Source organism: Camelus ferus, chromosome 1, assembly GCF_009834535.1.
Source record: "Camelus ferus isolate YT-003-E chromosome 1, BCGSAC_Cfer_1.0, whole genome shotgun sequence".
In the NCBI taxonomy this organism is placed as follows: domain Eukaryota; kingdom Metazoa; phylum Chordata; class Mammalia; order Artiodactyla; family Camelidae; genus Camelus; species Camelus ferus.
This window is the reverse complement of record NC_045696.1, coordinates 80004383-80021927: the sequence shown is the minus strand read 5'-3', so window position 1 is coordinate 80021927 and position 17545 is coordinate 80004383. Positions and strand designations below refer to the sequence as shown.

Sequence of the window (17545 nt, the reverse complement as noted above, 5' to 3'; positions counted from 1 at the left end):
ATTTCTCTGCTGCGGGGAAGACAGAAGTCAGCGTCGGGAAGCATCTCACTCGGCTGCTTGCCTGGTGGTGCTGTGCCCTGGCTAGCTGGACAAGCGCAGCTAGCGCCCCCTGCTGCCTGGCTCTTCTACTTCAGGTGGTGGATTCTTCAGGATGTGCCAGACCCCAGTCCCCTGTGTCTCAACATCCTACGTTCTCTAAATGTTCTCCTTCAAGCCCCTTTCTCCAAGCTGAGGTAAAGCTGCAGGAAACACCCTTCTTCCTCCCAAAGGTGGGAAAAGGGAAAATGTCACAACACTGCAAGTTTTCTTTCCCACCTCTTCTACAAAACCTTTTTATAACCTTTGACATGGGGTTCAACTAAAGGCTGAAAAACCAGTTTTCTGACACCTCCTTTGTGAGTCTCCTTTGTCATCTATTGTTTGGCTCTCAGCTTTGTGGTGGCTTCTGCTGAAACTGATTCAAAACTGAGTTCCATTTTAGTATCTTGTTACATTTTAAATAAAGTTTTGCAGTAGAAGCGGATTGGAAATATTGTTAAAGTGCCTTTCTGGTTGGAGGACCAAAACAAGGTGTGGTTCAGGTGGGACTGTACTCTGCTAAGCCAGGTAGATGGCATGTTATTCTACTGATTTATCTGTTTTCTCCATTTAACTATAAAATTGATACATATTTATTTTCAGCAGGTTAGAAGCACTGATGAACAAAAAGAAAAATCATTAAAATTACTTTGCCCCATCTTTTGGGGATAGTTATTCTTAACCTTGGTTTATATCCTTGTATAGTCTTATAATGGATAATTCTTGCCAACTGAGTGTTGTTCAAACGACATATAAATTTTTTTCCTAACCATCTGAAAGGAAAACTTGTTACAACAAATTCACATTGTCACAGCAACAAAACTGATTTGTGTACAAATTCAGGAGAGAAAATAGACAAAGTGCAGCAGCAGATTCTCAGCTCTTCTTTGGGCAACACTGAATCCTGTGCCTGCACAGTTTACACACGTGGTGCATTATCTCCTCAGACGCCCCACATCATTGCATGAAAATGCCTTCTAAGAATACTGGAAAGCCTGTGAAGAAACTAGATGAGCCCACGAATTGCAGAGAACTACTGACAAAGGTGACTGAACTGCAGAGCAAATTTTTAATGTGGATGAAATTGGGCTATTTTGGAAACAAATATTATCCTGTATGTTCATTTCAGAAAGGAGACAAAAGTGCCAGAACACAAACCAATCCAAAATAAGCTAACACTGCTTTAAAGTGAACGTGATGTTAAGCTGTAACCTCCACCGGTGTATCACTTCAGAAACCCCAGTGCCTTTTAGGGACTACTGAAGAGTGAATTGTCTGTTATGTGATATTCAACTCATAAAGATTGGGTGACCAAGGCAGTGTTCAGTGATTACATGAGGAACTGCCTATTCATCAAAGGGTACACAAAGATGAAAAACTTGCAAACGACGCTTTTTTGATAATAGACAATGCTCCCACATGTCCCTCTAGTGTTGACAATTACGGAGACAATATCAGTAGTCTTATGCCTCCCAGCATTATTATGTCTTATTGTAGCCTCTCAGAGTCCTGCAGCCTTCAAGGCATACTGTTTACAGACGGTGATGTAGTATGCGGCCCTTATATGCTGACATATCGTCTGGGGATGCAGGCAACACTGCATCGATCAAGGATTTATGGAAGAGTTTTGACATTTAGAAGGTCTTCAAATTTATCAACTGGGTTTGGCATGTATCATAACAAACAATGAATGGAGTATGGGAAAAACTGGTCCCGTAATTGTTGCTGACTTCCAAGGTTTCAAGGAAGTGATTAACGCAAAGTAAAAATCCTAAATCTTTTGAAGGAGGTTAGATTTAGTGAAGGGGATGGTACAAAGAACTTACAACCAAGGAACTTGTTCAACTTGATGTTCATTGTAGGTCAAAGCAAGAGAAAGAAGAGGAGCCATAAATGCCTGTTGCTGGCTCTTCAGAAAACGTGGAATTATGTAGATAAAATGATTGCTTTTGCAAGTTGTTTGTTCTGGTCCTTGGTTAGCTACCATATCAGATAATGGTTCATAGCCATCCACTTCTCAGACTCAACTGCCAAAAAGAGATGACTGTCCACAAGGTCCTTGGACTTGAAGGTAGGCGAACTGCAGGAGTGCTGTTCCTCTTGCTCTCTGCTAGCTCACTCCTGCACCTCCACCCACCCCTGCAGGGCATCAGTGTCTACCTAACTGAGGCTCCATCCTCCTCTCCATAAAGCACTCCTTGTTTGGTAAGTAAGCATTTTTAAAAATTTTCATTTTTGCTTATTTAACTCAGTGCTATTTGTATTCACTGCATAACTTTAAACTATATAATAGTTTTTAGTTTACATCACAGTATATGCTTGTAGTATAGAAGAACAAATTTCCACTGTATTATTCAATATTACATCAAAATATATCCACTAAAAAGCCCATTAAATAATTATGTAGTTGACTTCTTAATAATAGATTTATGCAGAAATCCTCAGGGTTATTACTATATAGGTGTTTAAGAATTAAATTTTGGTGAACTTATTTACAAAACAGAAACAGATTCACAGACATAGAGAACAAACTTATGGTTACTGGGTGGAGGGGGGTGGAAAGGGTTAAATTGGGAGTTCGAGCTTTGCAGATACTAACTACTACATATAAAATAAACAAGTTTCTACTGTATAGCACAGGGAACTATATATTCAATATCTTGTAGTAACCTATAATGAAAGGGAATATGAAAAGGAATATATGTATGTAAATGGATGACAGAAACATTATGCTGTACGCCAGAAATTGACATAACATTGTAAACTGACTATACTTCCAATTAAAAAAAAAAACAGAGCTAAATTTTGGAAAATTGATTGGGGCTTTTGGACAGACTTGAAACAGACATATTGCTCATTCTCCCACTATTTCAACTTTGATATCCAACATTTCAAACCAGGAAGGGAATGGATTCAAAAAACAAGCAATGCTTGTATATAAATGTTTTTTATTCAAAATGGGACACTATCTTATAGATTTGAACCTGCTTTTTCACTGACTTGTGACCATAGCTCTACATAAATAAAAGGTCTATATTGATATTTACAAAATATGATTTTGTCCTGTTTGTGCAATGCATAAGCCAAGCTTCAGAAAGTCTGCCCCACCCCAGAGCTCCCTGTGAAGGTTTTCTATATCCATGGCCCTCTGCTGAGGGAGCAGGACCACATCATCTTTTACAAATAGGGAATTGTTTCCTGTCACCTGACTCCACCTCTCAGGTCACAAATGACTGGAGCAGAGAAGGGTGCTTCCTCAGGGTTGCAAACTCAGAAGCCGGGCAAGTGAGCAGGCAGACCCATGAGGCAAGAGGGGTTCACTGGAGACAGCAAGCCCCATCTCGGGGGGAGGCCGGTACTCAGCGTTTGCCAACTCTCACCATCCAGAAATAAAGACTAAGTACAGCCCGAATCTTTAGATTTTCAAGAAAAGCTAAAAACTTCCATTTTAAACCAAATTTCCTGAAGTGAAAAATGATTTTAGTTTGCGTTTCTTTAATTTCTGGTTAGGCTAAACTTCTTTTTGTACGTATGTTTTCTTTCTTCTTTTTTTTTTTTTAAGTAAGTAAACTGAACTGTTGGTAATTACTGAAGGGGAAGGAGATTGAGGTTTTAATCTTCTGACAGGTCATTAGAGCCATTCTGTGTTTCTAGTGGAATGTGGAGACTGGTCCTTTCATAGTCCCTGAGAAGGGTCACTGCCTGTGGCTGTGGAGATCATGTTCCAACTAGCCCTGAGAGGAGAGTCAGGACGGAAGAACAGCCTTGTACTTATCAAACCACATGCCCTGGCATGGAGCTACATCAGTCTGGAGGAAGGCGAACTTGTTTGTAATTTTTTAAGTTATATTTCTAATAACTTGCTTTAAGGCATGGTCTGTTATAATGAGGATTGAATTTATTCAGTGGTGGGAATATGGCTCTCCCTACCTCCTCCACCTCTCACAGCTGATCATCCAAGTAAGGGGCCTTTTCCAAATTTCCAAACTTCTGCAGTACCCTAAGGTACTCAGACAAGCTGCCCACGTGACTGTGACCTGGTGGAGCAGAGAACCACACCACTGTTACTGATATCGGTGTATTGCATCCCATAGGGATGTTGGGACAAGTTGAAAACGAATGCCACAGTATGTGGCAGGAATAATTTTAGCCTTGAACATTATCATTTTGTCATATGTTTAAAAAATGCCCTTAGTACTTCCTTCCCAGGTCATGAAGCACTCATGGAGCATCGTGCAGAGAGTCCCTAGTGCTGCAGACTTCCCAGGGAGGCCTCTTCCAGAGAGGGACACCATTTATCCCTCTTCCACACATGAGAGTTGAGTTAGCTCCTATTTTGTCCAGAAGCCCTACAGTTTCAAAACAACGAATATAGATCACATCTCTATTTTGTGAATTACATAATTTAAAATATTGGAATAATTCAAATTAAGATGAAACATGCCATTGCTGGCAAACATTCCATGTATTGGAAAGAACATGTATTTAAAAATCAAAGAACCTGAATTCAAAGCTCAACTCTACCACCTACTGGTTGTGATATCCTGAGTTAGTTTCTGTTGTAATTTTATCTATCTCTCCATTTTATTTGTAAACTGAGGATAATAATGCTTTCTTCTTTTGGTTGTTATCAGGAATAATTAAAATTATGCATGCAGTATCCCCAAAATGTTACTTTCATTCCCTCGTATGTGTAATAGACATATCAATATCTGCAAATGGTGACCAACCTATAAAAGCCTCATTGGTTAAGATCATAACCACAATTCACCAGAAATAAATGTCAGGAGCTGCGAAACAGCAACAGGCACTTGTATGTATTTTCATTTTTATTAAAATCCTCACTCAGGTCATATGTCATAAAGTCCTTGTTTCTCTTTAAGTCTTGGGGCATTCAATCTGTAAAATTTGCCTGACTAGCCATATGTAATTGTTCTTTCCCAAGGAATAAGGAACTTTTCGAATCTTTCATTCTCACCAAGTACCTAGGGCAAAAGGCATGGGCTGGACCAGCGGCCTCATTTTACAGACAAGGAAATTCAGTGATTTATCCCTAACTGAGACAGATCTCATAAATCCTCATAGCGTGGGCAAGGAAAGAGGACTTTCAGCAGCTTGGCCAGAAAAGAATCTAATAGGTTTGCGTATCATGTGAAAATTCTGACCCTCATTACTGTCACGGTGCCCTGAAGTTTTTTCACATTAAATTATCAGTTAGCACTAATGATGCTCATCAGGCAGAGTTCACCCCCTATTCTCAGTATACATTTCAGGGATTGAAAAAGACAAAATCTATATGATTACTCCAAAAATTCCTTAGGCCTGCATTTTTTTTTTTCTTCATGGATTTGAATCATTATTTGTTCTCTCTGAGCCTTAATAATCCCTCCTGGGATTTAAAAGAGCTAACTTCACCCGGGCTTTCTCACTTTGCTCTCTCCAAGGGAATAGGTGGATGATTAAAGAGATAATGAATGTGAGGAGAACTCCCTGGAGGAAAGACATTTCATAAACATGAAGTGAAGACTTTAGCTGACTCATAGAATCTAACAGCTCAGAGACATGGATAAATCTTTTGGTATGAATCCTAGCTACTTAGTCTACCCTCCTCAGGCACATCTTAAAGCTGGATTCTGGAGAGCTTCCAAAATGTCAGACTGATCCTACTTACAGCAAAATTCCTCACCTACTTTGTAATTAACACCAAGTATTTATGAAATTAGATGACTCATCTCAGTGCTTTAGCAGGATGGGAAGCAGATCAGTACTCACATCTAACACAGAGTTGGATGGCCTGTGTGATGTAGCCAAGAGTGGCTCTGCTTGGCTTTTCATGTTCTTTGAGAATAGAAAGTCCTATCCCAGAACCACTCCCTTTAAAACAAATTGATGTTTTTATTATCTGAAGCTTTCCTAGGAGAATGGAAATGAACTGGTAAAATTTTAAAAAGCCAAAAGCAAAAGATAAAAACCTCACAGCTGGAAGAATTGAATGAATACTATATCCAGCTGTTTCCCAAGGACCTAAAGGATGTTAGGAAGTCAAGATGTTATCGTAGATGTGGCTGGAACTCCTCATTATGCCTCTGGCTCTGTGGGGTGAAATGGAAAACGATTTCAGAGGAACAAACAAAGAAATGATTTTTCAACTCAACTTTTGTGTTAAATGAGAGCCATAGCATTTTGTTAGATTAGAAAATCAGTCAAGAGACACTTTACAGTTATGCACATTTAAGATGGTTATGTATTCTCGATGAATTGGCTTTTTAAAAATCCTTATAAAATGTCCTTCCCCTGTGTGAACTTCCTCAGCCCACATGCATCTGTCCATGATCTTTTATCTGCTTTCTGTAGTAAATAATTTTGTGAAATGTCTTTTGTCTGTTGATGGTTTTCATAATCTCTTCATTGTTGCAGATTGAGAAATTAATTTATTAGATGGCATCTCCAATCACTGGGGTAAAGCTGGACTTTTTAATGGTGCTGCATAACTGGATAATCATTTAGAAGATGAAATTAGATCCACATCTCACATTATAGACAAGATTACACTCCAAAGCAATTAGGGATCTAAATGTAAAAAAATAAAACATACACGTATGTGAAGAAAACATGGGAAAATTCCTCTCTAACATTATTAAAGATGTAGGGAAAGACTCTCTGTGACTCAAAATCCAGGATCAATAAAAGTAAAGATTAAGAAATCTGAATCTGACTGCATGAAAAGTTTTAAAAAGCTTTCATGATAACCTCCACCCCCACCACATTATAAACAAAACCAACAGACAACTGACAAACAGGAGAAAATATCTGTAACGTACACCACAGACAAATATAGCATAAGCAGAAATCGAGAGACAAAGGACTGAAACCTATTAGAAAAATGGGAAAAAAATCATGAACAGACACAAAAATATATAAGTAGCACTCAAACATATGAAAAGATGTTCAGATTCACTTATAATTATATAAATGTACATTAAAACAATACTGAAGCATAATTTCTCACGATCAGACTGGCAAAAATAAAAACAGCGTATCAACATCTTTTGTTGGTAAGGCAGTGAGGACACAGACACTGCCTAGTAAGTTCCTGCAGACAACGTGCACCAGCACAGCTCTTCTCGAGGGGAAGTGGGGAATACCTAACAAAACTACACATGCACTTGCTTTCTGGCTCAGAAATCCCACTTACAGGAATCTACCCTGAAGATATATTTCTAATATATACAAAATACATATGCCAAGGTTATTTAAGACAGCATTGTTTGTAATTACAAAATATTGAAAACAACCTAAATTCTAACTCGAAGGGGAGTGATTAGATAAATGATAGTACACCTAGAAAATGGAGTACTCTGCTACTGTAAAAAAGAATGAGGAAGGTCTCTATGTACTGACATGGAGTGATTTCCAGGGCATATTTATCAGTAAGTAAAAAGGAAAAGGAAAACAGAATATATATATATATCATGCTACCTTTTTATGTGAGAAAGAAAATACATATGTATCTGCACATTTATGCAAAAGAAATATGGGGAAGATAAATGAGAAACTAAAGAGATTGGTTATCTACAGTGTTTGGTAGGAAACGTGCAGGAAGGAGTGAATGGGGACAGGTTAATAGGGATGAAAAGGGACAAAAACACTCTTCTGAGTACTTTTTAAAAGAAGTTTGACTTTTAGAACCATAGTAATGTTTCACATACATCCCTTCCTCCCAGTTGATACTTAAAATCAACCAGGAAGTGCGGGAAATCCAAAATGGAATGTAATCAGTAACAAATGAACCTGTCTTACAAATGGATGACCTAACTGCACTGAAGTGAATGGACAGAAAAGAACTAACCTAAATTACTTTGGAAAATAATATTTTGACAGGATACTGTGAGGCTAAAGATAAAAAGAACCGTGTGCAACTACTTTAGTTAGTAAATCTGTTTCTTATGAGAGTATAGATGAGCAATTATGTAACTACTCTATGTGTATACTAGTATCGAACAAACAAGTGAACATACTGTAGAAAACAAGAGCTGGATCTCTCACTGTTGCAGAAAAGTTACAGATAAATAAAGGGAGAAGGCTGAAATGAACCTCATGGTGTTGGACTGGAATCATGGGTATGATTTATGAATGTGGAAATTTACAATTTTTAATATATATACGCAGATGGATAGATGTAGAAATAAATATAGATGTGTGTATATGTGGGTTAGTATTGATCTTTATTTCTCATCTTTGTTCATTGAGAGAGCCTAGGAGTAATGATACTTCAGTAGCCATGAGTACCCCTAGTGGCAAAATCTTGGTTTATAAATTCACTTCTCCTGTAGAAGAAACCAGAGCTCCTTGGAAAAGTTGGGGCAGAAAAAATAAAAGATGAGACTGGAATATCTTGTGGTGTCAAAAAATAGAGAAGTACTCAAAAAAGGGATGACAGCATGTCACAAGACACAGGAGCTAAGGTGGAACTCCCAATGGCCAAAAGTGGAATGATTTGAAATAAAATACATAAAAATAATATTGGATTATAACCAATAGAATAAAATAAGTATCCTTGAGTGAGTACTGATATAAATACATAATGAAATTAATAAATGAGAAGGGACTGCTCTTCTCTACAGAAAAATTCCAATTAAAAAGCATTGACTGTACACCAGAAATTGACACACTATAACTGACTGTACTTCAGTTAAAAAAAATAACACTATAAAAACAACCAATTAAAAAAAAAAAAGAGTTGAAAGAATGAAGGCAATACAAATCATTACAAGGCAAATCTAGTATTAAGACCCACTAAGATACATGCTAACATCTTTCAGCAAAAATTTGAGGAGAAACAGGATATTAGCACAGTCTCAAACCACTTACATTAATTACAAATGGAATAACAGTAACTTTAGAGAGGAAAAATTTCACAGATACCACCTTAGCTCATGTTCAAGCTTAGTATCACCTGGAATAAGGTCTGACCCTCTGATATGCACTAAGGACAAACACTACTTTGTGTGGTACTCTCACCCAGAAGCCTTAAGGTCAATCTAATCATGAGAAAATACGAGTTAAAAACCAAACCGAGCATTTGTGAAATGTATCATGTGTTCAAAGATATATAGATACACATATGTATCTATATATCTTTGGTATAATATATTTGTCTATGTATATAGGCAGAAATACATACAAAGCACAGATAAAATTTAAAGGATAATAAAACAAATAATCACTTCTTGCCATCAAGCTTAAATATTAAGTACCAACACCTCAGAAATCCCTGATCCCTTCCTTGATTTTATCCCCTGTATTCTTCTACCAAGGTAACCACTTCTCCTAATATTGTATTAATCATTTCCCTCTTCGTCTTTTTTTTACAGTTTCACCACGTGTATATTTTTCCCAAATAATCTATTGTTTAATCTAGTACACAGTGAATTCATGTGGTATATGAGTTGGATCAAGCTCTGCAAAGTTACAATCAAGGTGTAAGGAGCTGACCCATCTCAAGGCTCAACCTGGGGAGAAGCCGCTAACAGTCTCACTCAGGCTGTGGGCAGACTCAGGTACTCCTTGGCTGCTGTCTGGTCACATCCTTGGTCTTGTGAGCTCCTCTGTAGGCCAGTTCACAACACCGCAGCTGGCTTCTCTCAGAGCAAGTCAAGGAGAGAGAAAGAGAGAACAAGCAGGAAGGAAGTCACTATCTTCTTTTGCCACCTAATCCTGAAAGTGCTCTTCTCCATATTCCATGTGTTATAAGCAAGTCACTAGCCCACACTCAAGAGAAGCGGGTGCCACTAGGGCATGACCAGGAAGTGGAAGTCATTGGCACCTGCGGGGGAGGCTGCCTGCCACAAACACCGCACAGCAACTGGGAGGGCAAGAGGAGGAGCAGGGCTGGAAGCTGAAATGATAACCAGTTCTACTTCAGCATTTTGAGTATAAAGTGTTGGTGAATTAGATGGAAATTAGATGTTGAACCTAAGGTTCAGGCATAGGATCAGAACAAGAGATTTAGGTATCTTCAGCTTGCCAATGGTAATTAAAACCATAAGGTTGGAAGCAAATAATATTCAGAGAAAACTCGCCTGTGCAGGGTGAAGCAGGGAGCACCAATATTTAAGACACATGCAGATAAAGAGAAGTTCGGACAAGAGACAGAAACAGGATGACCAGGGAGACAGGAGAATCAAGAGTTAGGCATCACAAAAACCAAGGATGAGAGCTTTCAAAAAAGAGGGGAGAAGTCATGGCAATGACTATAGGGCAGTCCGTTAAGATGACTCCAGGTGAGTACTCACTGAATTGGAAATTAAGAAGTCACTGGTGGCCTTGGCAGGGCTAGTTCTGATGGATGGTGGTAATGGGAGGCAGATGTTTTGGCTGAGGACTGAATATGAGCTGAGGAAGGGAGGACACTGAATGAGTTTAGACTACCCTCTTTAAAACGCTGGAAGGAAACTATATATTAGCTTTATTACTGAACCAAACTTGGGTCTGCTCGCAAAGCCAATCTACTGACACCAGGCTGTGGTGAAGGAAAGCACAGGAAGGTGCCAAGCAAGGAGAATAGGCAGCTGGTGCTTGAAAGACCCAAACTCCCTGATGGCTTTCAGAGAAGGGTTTTTAAAGGCAACTTTTAGGGTGAGGGTTGCAGCTGTGAACTTTCTTTTAATTGGCTGGAAGTGAGGTAACACTACCAATGTTTCAGAAATCTTAATCATCATCCTTCTGGTTCCAATCAGTCTGGGGTCTACTCCACCTGGGCTGACGAGGGAGTGGAGTTGGGGGGTGGGGTGATGGTCTTAGTTTCTGCAGAATAACTCAGAAATATGCATCAGATTGTTATGTATATCCCCTGAGGAGGAACTAGGTCTGTTTTATATCTGAACTATTGTTTAAGCTACCATTACTGTTCTTGCTTGACTGCTTTTCCATTGTTTCTGCCTTCTATTACTTAATTAGTAACTGCTTAAGCCTGCTCTTTGGAACTCAGGGAAGGCCTAGGAGACAAAAGCCTTTTTTTTTCTTTCCTTTTTTTTGAAATGGAGGTACTGGGGATTGAACCCAGCACCTCATGCATGCAAGGCATGTGCTCTACCACTGAGCTATACCCACTCCCCTCCCCAAAGCCTTTTTCAAACAAAAAATGGGGGACATGTAGGGACTTCTGTACCTGGGAGGTCTCTGCAGGATCCTGCTTGGTTTCAATCCCCCCTTTTCTTTGATATTCCTCAATCCTGAGGGAAACAGGGGTGGGGCAAGAAAGAGAATAAAGCATTGGGTAGAGGATTTATCATAAACTTGGCAGGGGAAGTAGGTTTTAGGGGGATTTGGTTTCACCTCTTATAAGTGTTACACTCCTGGCTTTTTGAGATAGATGAGAAATTCCCATTTTGCCAACTATCAATAAAAACGCTAGATTTTAAAACATTTTCTGTTAACTCCTCGCATGTAAAAAATGACTCCATATTTCTTGAACGTGTACTTGTTCCTATGCCCTGTAAAAATGGTAGAAAATTTCCACAATTGCTGACCATATGAAATGCATTTCTCATCATCAGTCTCATAAATATTCAGCTATTGTACTGTTCCCCAAACAGCCAAAGATTTATTCATTACATTGAATTCCAATCTCACCCTTCCTTTCTGCTCCTTTGTAAAGAGAAGATAATATTTCGGCAGTTTTTGCAACGCCTCAGTCTTGAGGGGATATAAATATAAGCATAATTGATTTTCTGAACTTGCTTTTTCCCCCCTCTGCTTTCCAGTGCTTTATGCATTATAGGTAGAATGACTGACAAATCAGCCCTGATTGCTAATTAGAAAGCAGAATGTATTAAAAGCATAGCCCATATATCCAGTTTGCTCTCAGTGCAAACCCTGGAAATGCAATGCTTCGCAATGCTCCGGTGCATGCTGTCCAATTACCTGCTCTTTTGCTTTGACTCAACCATTCAGGAATAACATTAGCTGCGTCTGGCAGGTCAGGGGTGATTGCTAATTAAACGGAGGAATTCACTTCGCCTCACCCTGTCTCGTCTTTCTTTCCCCTCCCCACTCCATGGTGACACTTTTTCTCAAAATACATTTCTTTCCTTCACGTGTAGGCCAGATAATAAAGACTGGTGCTCTTATCCCTGTTTGAAGCCCAAATTCGCAAGGTAATTTTACTTTAAGGATTGGTGAAATAGGAATTCTGTCCTCTCCCCTTTCTAACTCCTAAAGAGGTCTTTTTGTGTCAGTGCCCTTAACAGTAAGGCAAGACCCCTGGGGTTTCTATTCTTTCCTGCATCACCTCAGCAATCAGCTAGTGGCCCTGAAAGGAGAGGCCATCTTTGTCTTTGTGTTTGAAATGAGAGTTCACTCCTCACACCAGGAAATCCGCCGGCACCTGCAGACTGAAAAGGAAGAATTGATTTTCTTTCACCCTCCCACTAATCTGAATGTCACCTCAGAAGCGCTCAGGATTTAATTGATCTGTGACAACTTCATGGCAACTGCAGGGCCCTACCGAATACCAGAAACTAATACAACATTGTAAATCAACTATACTTCAAAAAAAAAAAAAAAGAGAATATTAAGGCGGATGGAGGCACGGGCAGCACTGAAGTAAGGATCTGCTCCTCCTGGGACCTCGCAATTACGCATTTGAATAGAACTTGATTCTTGAAAGTGCTTTAAACTAGTTTCCCTCTGTTTATCTGAAGGTGTATTGGAAGCATCATGGGAGACTGGACCACATAAAATTGCCAGAGCTTGTGCGTTTTTCAACATTGAAGATGGCATTTTCATATGGTTCAGCTCCTATCAGAGAAATGGAAGATTGACACCTGGATAGATGAAATGAATTCTGAGTTCCCATCCAAAACTTTTGCCCTTATAACTAATGGTTTAGTAAAGTCACTCACTGATTCATTAACAAAACATTTGTTGCATATCCATTCTTGTCTTGAGCATTAAGGCAAGAATGCCAAGGGTTGAGTATGTACTGATTCTACTTAATTAGACGGTAGGCAAATTAGGCATGCATGTAAGGCCCCACAAAATAGGGCGTTATATTGTCTGTAATTTAGATTAAAATGATTCAATATAGAAAGCGTAAAACATACGTGTGCCTTTTACCTCCAGGCGCATACCTCCAGGGGCAGGCTGCTAATACCAGACATACACACTCCACACGAGGTTCATAAGCATTTGAAAGACACTACTCAGGTAGCTCTGCGAACATTTAACTCTCAGCCATCTCACTTAGCACTAGAAGGTTCATTTTAACTAGCCTGAGGGATCCTAGCAATAATTTTTAAGTAGTGAAATAAGCACTACTCAAGATAAATATATTGGCAAGGATTGTGGCTCAGGCACCACTGCCCGAGCATGAACAAAGCGTTGAGAATCCAGGCCACTCTTGACCCAGGGCTCTGATCCCCATTAGAGGAGGTCGGCTGAATCCTGTCACAGGGCGCGGCTGCGACTGCCCTGAGTGAGTCCTTCACGAAAGGTGCCTGTTGCAGCGCTTTTAAGCACAGAGAAAGGAAAAATTCGTGGGCTTTTAATATTGGATATGTAACTGCATGTGATTGGGTTTGTTTTTGAAAAAAACATTCTCACAGCAGTGTACAGGCGGCACTGAGGTGTTCAGGGGCTGAAGAGAGAGCAAGAGAGGGAGGCCATGGTAGCTGCATAACGTTGAAGGGCTGAACTAAGGTTATGGCAGGGTGAGTGGATGGAACAGAAAGGATAGCATTGATAGATTTACATGAGAAAATTAAATGGGTTTGATGAATAATTAGGTATGGGGTGAGGTGAAAAGGGAGTCATAAAGACAATCTCCAGGGTGTCTGATTTGCATGGTGCCATTTACTAAAATAGAGAATGAAAGGTAAGGAAGAGGTTGGGGGCCAGTCAAGAATAGCTATTTTTGAATAAGATAAATATGAGATGCCTGTAGGACATTCAGGTGGAGTAGCCCTACCGGAGGTATATAATCTGTATACCTACATGCACATATACACATATTTATTGTCTGGGGCTCAGGAGGACGACCTGGGCTGGAGACAGATACTTAATGCATTCAACAAACACCTATGAATTAGTTTCTGTTCTCCAGGCCAAGATTGGTGTGATCCTTGCCTTCACTGTGATTATAGTATTTGGCAGACATAGTATAACGGGCACATCTGAAGTCTTGAGGATGAGATCACCTAGGAAGAGTGTAGTTAAAAGTGCAGAAGCAGAATCCCATGAATGATTAACATTTAAGGTGCAGAAAGAAGAAGGATGAGTGGTATGAAAGCATTTATATGAATGAAAATGAGGAAGATTGGACAAATAGGAGGAAAACAAAAAGAGAAGACAATTATACCAAGGAAGTCCAGGGATAGAAAAGTTTCAAGGAGGGAATGGTGAATGGTATCACGTATTGCAGCGATCAAATAAATAAGGAATGCAAACATCCATGCAACACGACTCTTTGGAGGTGCATGAATGAGTCCATTTTCCTGTAGTGAGGGGAATAGTGGGTTGAAGGCTGAGTACTGAAGAGAGCATGAGAAGTGATAGAGTGGAAATGAAACTTTAAAAGGCTTGGCCAGAGCAATATTAGAAATTACATGGCAAGGGTTTTGGAAAGAGAGGGCCAGAGCTCTGCTTCCTGCTCTAATCTAGGGCAGAACTCTGTAACAATGACTTGCTGGGAAATGAAGCAGGGTAAAATAATCCAAAAAAGGAAATATGAAAATAGTAAAGGACACATTTCAAATTTCGTTCATTTTAAAGAAAAAAATGTCCTGGTAGCTACACATTTTAGGAGACAACCTGAGTAATGCTGGGTTCTCTACTACAGTTTCACGTGAGCTTTAAGCTGACAGATGGTGTCCTGTGCACACTCTGACTGAAGTGAAGGAGAAGAGGTTCCAGGATCACAGAGGCCCTTTCATGTCTGCTAGAGCTCTGACAGGCCCCTTTATATGGGTCATGGTTCCAGGAATGATGTCCCATTACAAGTGAGTCAGCATTTCTGGGACTGTCACAGTTTTACTGGAAGTAAGTACTACCTTATCTTTCTGAGCAATTACTTTCAAGAAATATGATGAGAAAACATTTCAAAGCTCTGACCTCTCCAGATTTCCTCTTCGTTTTTTTCAAATTCTCTGCAGAGTTGTTCCTGGTTAAGAACTGTTTTAATTAGAAAGCGCATGTGGAGTCTCTCGGCAATTAAAAGCAGTCAAATCCAACCCTGGGACCAAAGGTGAGACGTGACCTACTAGCCTGAAGCCAACACCAGGGCTTTCAGGCCAGACAGACTTGGGCAAAAGTCTCAATTCTAAAATTCACTAGCTGTGTGACCTAGGGCAAGATACTGAGCCTCTCTAGGACTCAGTTTTTTCAGCTGTGTAAATGGGGATAATAAAAACAAGTTTACAGGAATGTTGTAAAGTAATATACATAAAGTGTCTTGGAAGAAGTAGTTTGCTCAATAGCCAATGTATTTTTTTTTTTTTTTTGGTATATAAATGCACTTGATTTCATTGGTTAAATCTGAGCAATATTTGTTCAGCATCTGTGCTAAGCAAAGTACTTTGTCCACATACACTGCGAAAAAGGTAAGGAACAGCCAGTATGAGAGATGGTAAATGATTTTTTTTTTCTATTTACACCAATAGGTCAAGAAAGAATGGAGTGAAATTGATGCAGGAGGGATTTAGATTAAAGTGCAGCAGAATACAATTTCAAACCACAGTGAAATGCCATCATGCCATTATAAAGAGAGTCAATAAGAAACCTTTAGTGGAGATTTAAAAGTAAAGGGTAGTTATTTTGTGATGATTTAAGTGCTAGAAAACGATGATGTCATTTCCATGGTTTCACCCTATCTTTAATATTTGTACTCTCAGAGATGCCAGAGCCATTTCTACATTTTGAGGCATCCAGTATATTTACAAATGGAGAAATGCTAGAATAGGGTTAACAATTGTACAATATTAAAAATATGTGTCTATCTGTCTATGATCAATTAATTCTAAATTAAAACAAAATATGAATAGGCTTTTCACACGATAGTCACAAGATTTAGAAAACCTTATTTCAAAGTCCATTACAGGCATTTTGCAGAGCATCCTCTTTCTGTCTTGCCAGTGTGAGAAGGAAGATAGCACAGCCTACCTTTGACAGAACTACTTTGCTGGCCTCAGTGAATGGGAGTTCCAGGCCCATGGCCTCTTATCATAAACTCTTGGTGATGAACTGTCCATCACTTCTGAAAGCTTAATCCCTGATATAACGTGGATGCTTAGGGAAAGTTTGTTGAATTAATCAATGAATTCTTTGCATTGATTATCACCTAGGAGGCTGGCTGAAGATCTTTAAAACTGCTTGCTGCTAGATTGGGTAATAGCTTGCGATTCCATTCATTTTGCAAAGGGAGACAACACATTACCCATGTTGGCCTTCTGGACTCTATGGATGACTGCCTTTCAGTCAGAGAGTGCTCAGTGCAGAGCAGAAGAGGGGAAGTGGACGATGGTGGGATATGTGGACAAAGGAGCTTCTTCAGCTCCAGTTTACTTGGGCTGTTACTGATCAGAGAGCTGAAGGATTCTGGAGTTTTATAAAGCACAAATGACACAGCATCAACCTTGCAGTACGCGAGGTAAGGAAAGTCAATTCGATTAGCAGCAGCATCTGGGCATTCCTAATTTCCCTAGAAATTAAGAGAAATCCACCTGTTTTTAAATGCAAAGCTTCTTTCTAATCTCTTGTTCTTAATAAGGTGTGCCAGCTCCAGAGACCTGGTTGCCATCTTGATACTTCACATTATCTAGGACAGATTATGCCAACTGACCTCATGCCCGATGCTTGCTGTCATTGCTAGGCTCCCTTCTCATCTCAGTGTGATGCATTTCTGACAGAGAGAGAGCACAGGGTAGAGCATCTAAATCTTCCTCAAATTGATGTACCTCAGCGGGCTCAGCTTCGAAGCCCTCTGCGTCCCGAGGGCCCGGTTTTCTCATTCTAGATGGGATAATGCTTCTGTTCACCGCCCCTAGGTAGGGAATTAGTTCTTGCTGGTGCGCTAGAGAGAAGGTGAAGGCTGGTTGCCTTAGCTATGGGTCTTTGAAAGACTTCAGTCTTCTTTACCCATGGGAATCTTTAAGGGGGCAAAAGAGGTAGGAACAGTAGCAGTAGTAATAGGAATAGTGCTACTACTACTACTGAAATCATTATAATTTTGAATTTAAAAGTTACCCATCTACAAAAATCTGTGGGTTTTAAAAAGTTTGGTAACCTACACATTAGCCTTCCTAAAAGTGAAAGAAGAAAGCAGTCTAACTTCACTGAAGAAATTCAATTTAGTGAACATTTATTGAATGGTCACTATGTGTTTGATTCTGTGTTAGGCATTTTGGTGGGGAGAGTATCAAAATAATTCTAGATTATGGTTTTTGTTCTTAAGCTCAAAATCTAGAAGTGG

General features: G+C 39.5%; 1 long non-coding RNA gene and 1 other non-coding gene across 2 annotated transcripts in view; both read right to left on the bottom strand.

The window, feature by feature from the left end:
* LOC116665036 overlaps positions 1 to 17545 on the bottom strand; it is a 37137-nt gene that overhangs the window by 14695 nt on the left and 4897 nt on the right. The gene's annotated exons all lie outside the window — the stretch shown is intronic.
* TRNAA-UGC lies at positions 11119 to 11190 on the bottom strand. Its single transcript has one exon. It is a non-coding gene; the product is annotated as a tRNA-Ala (tRNA).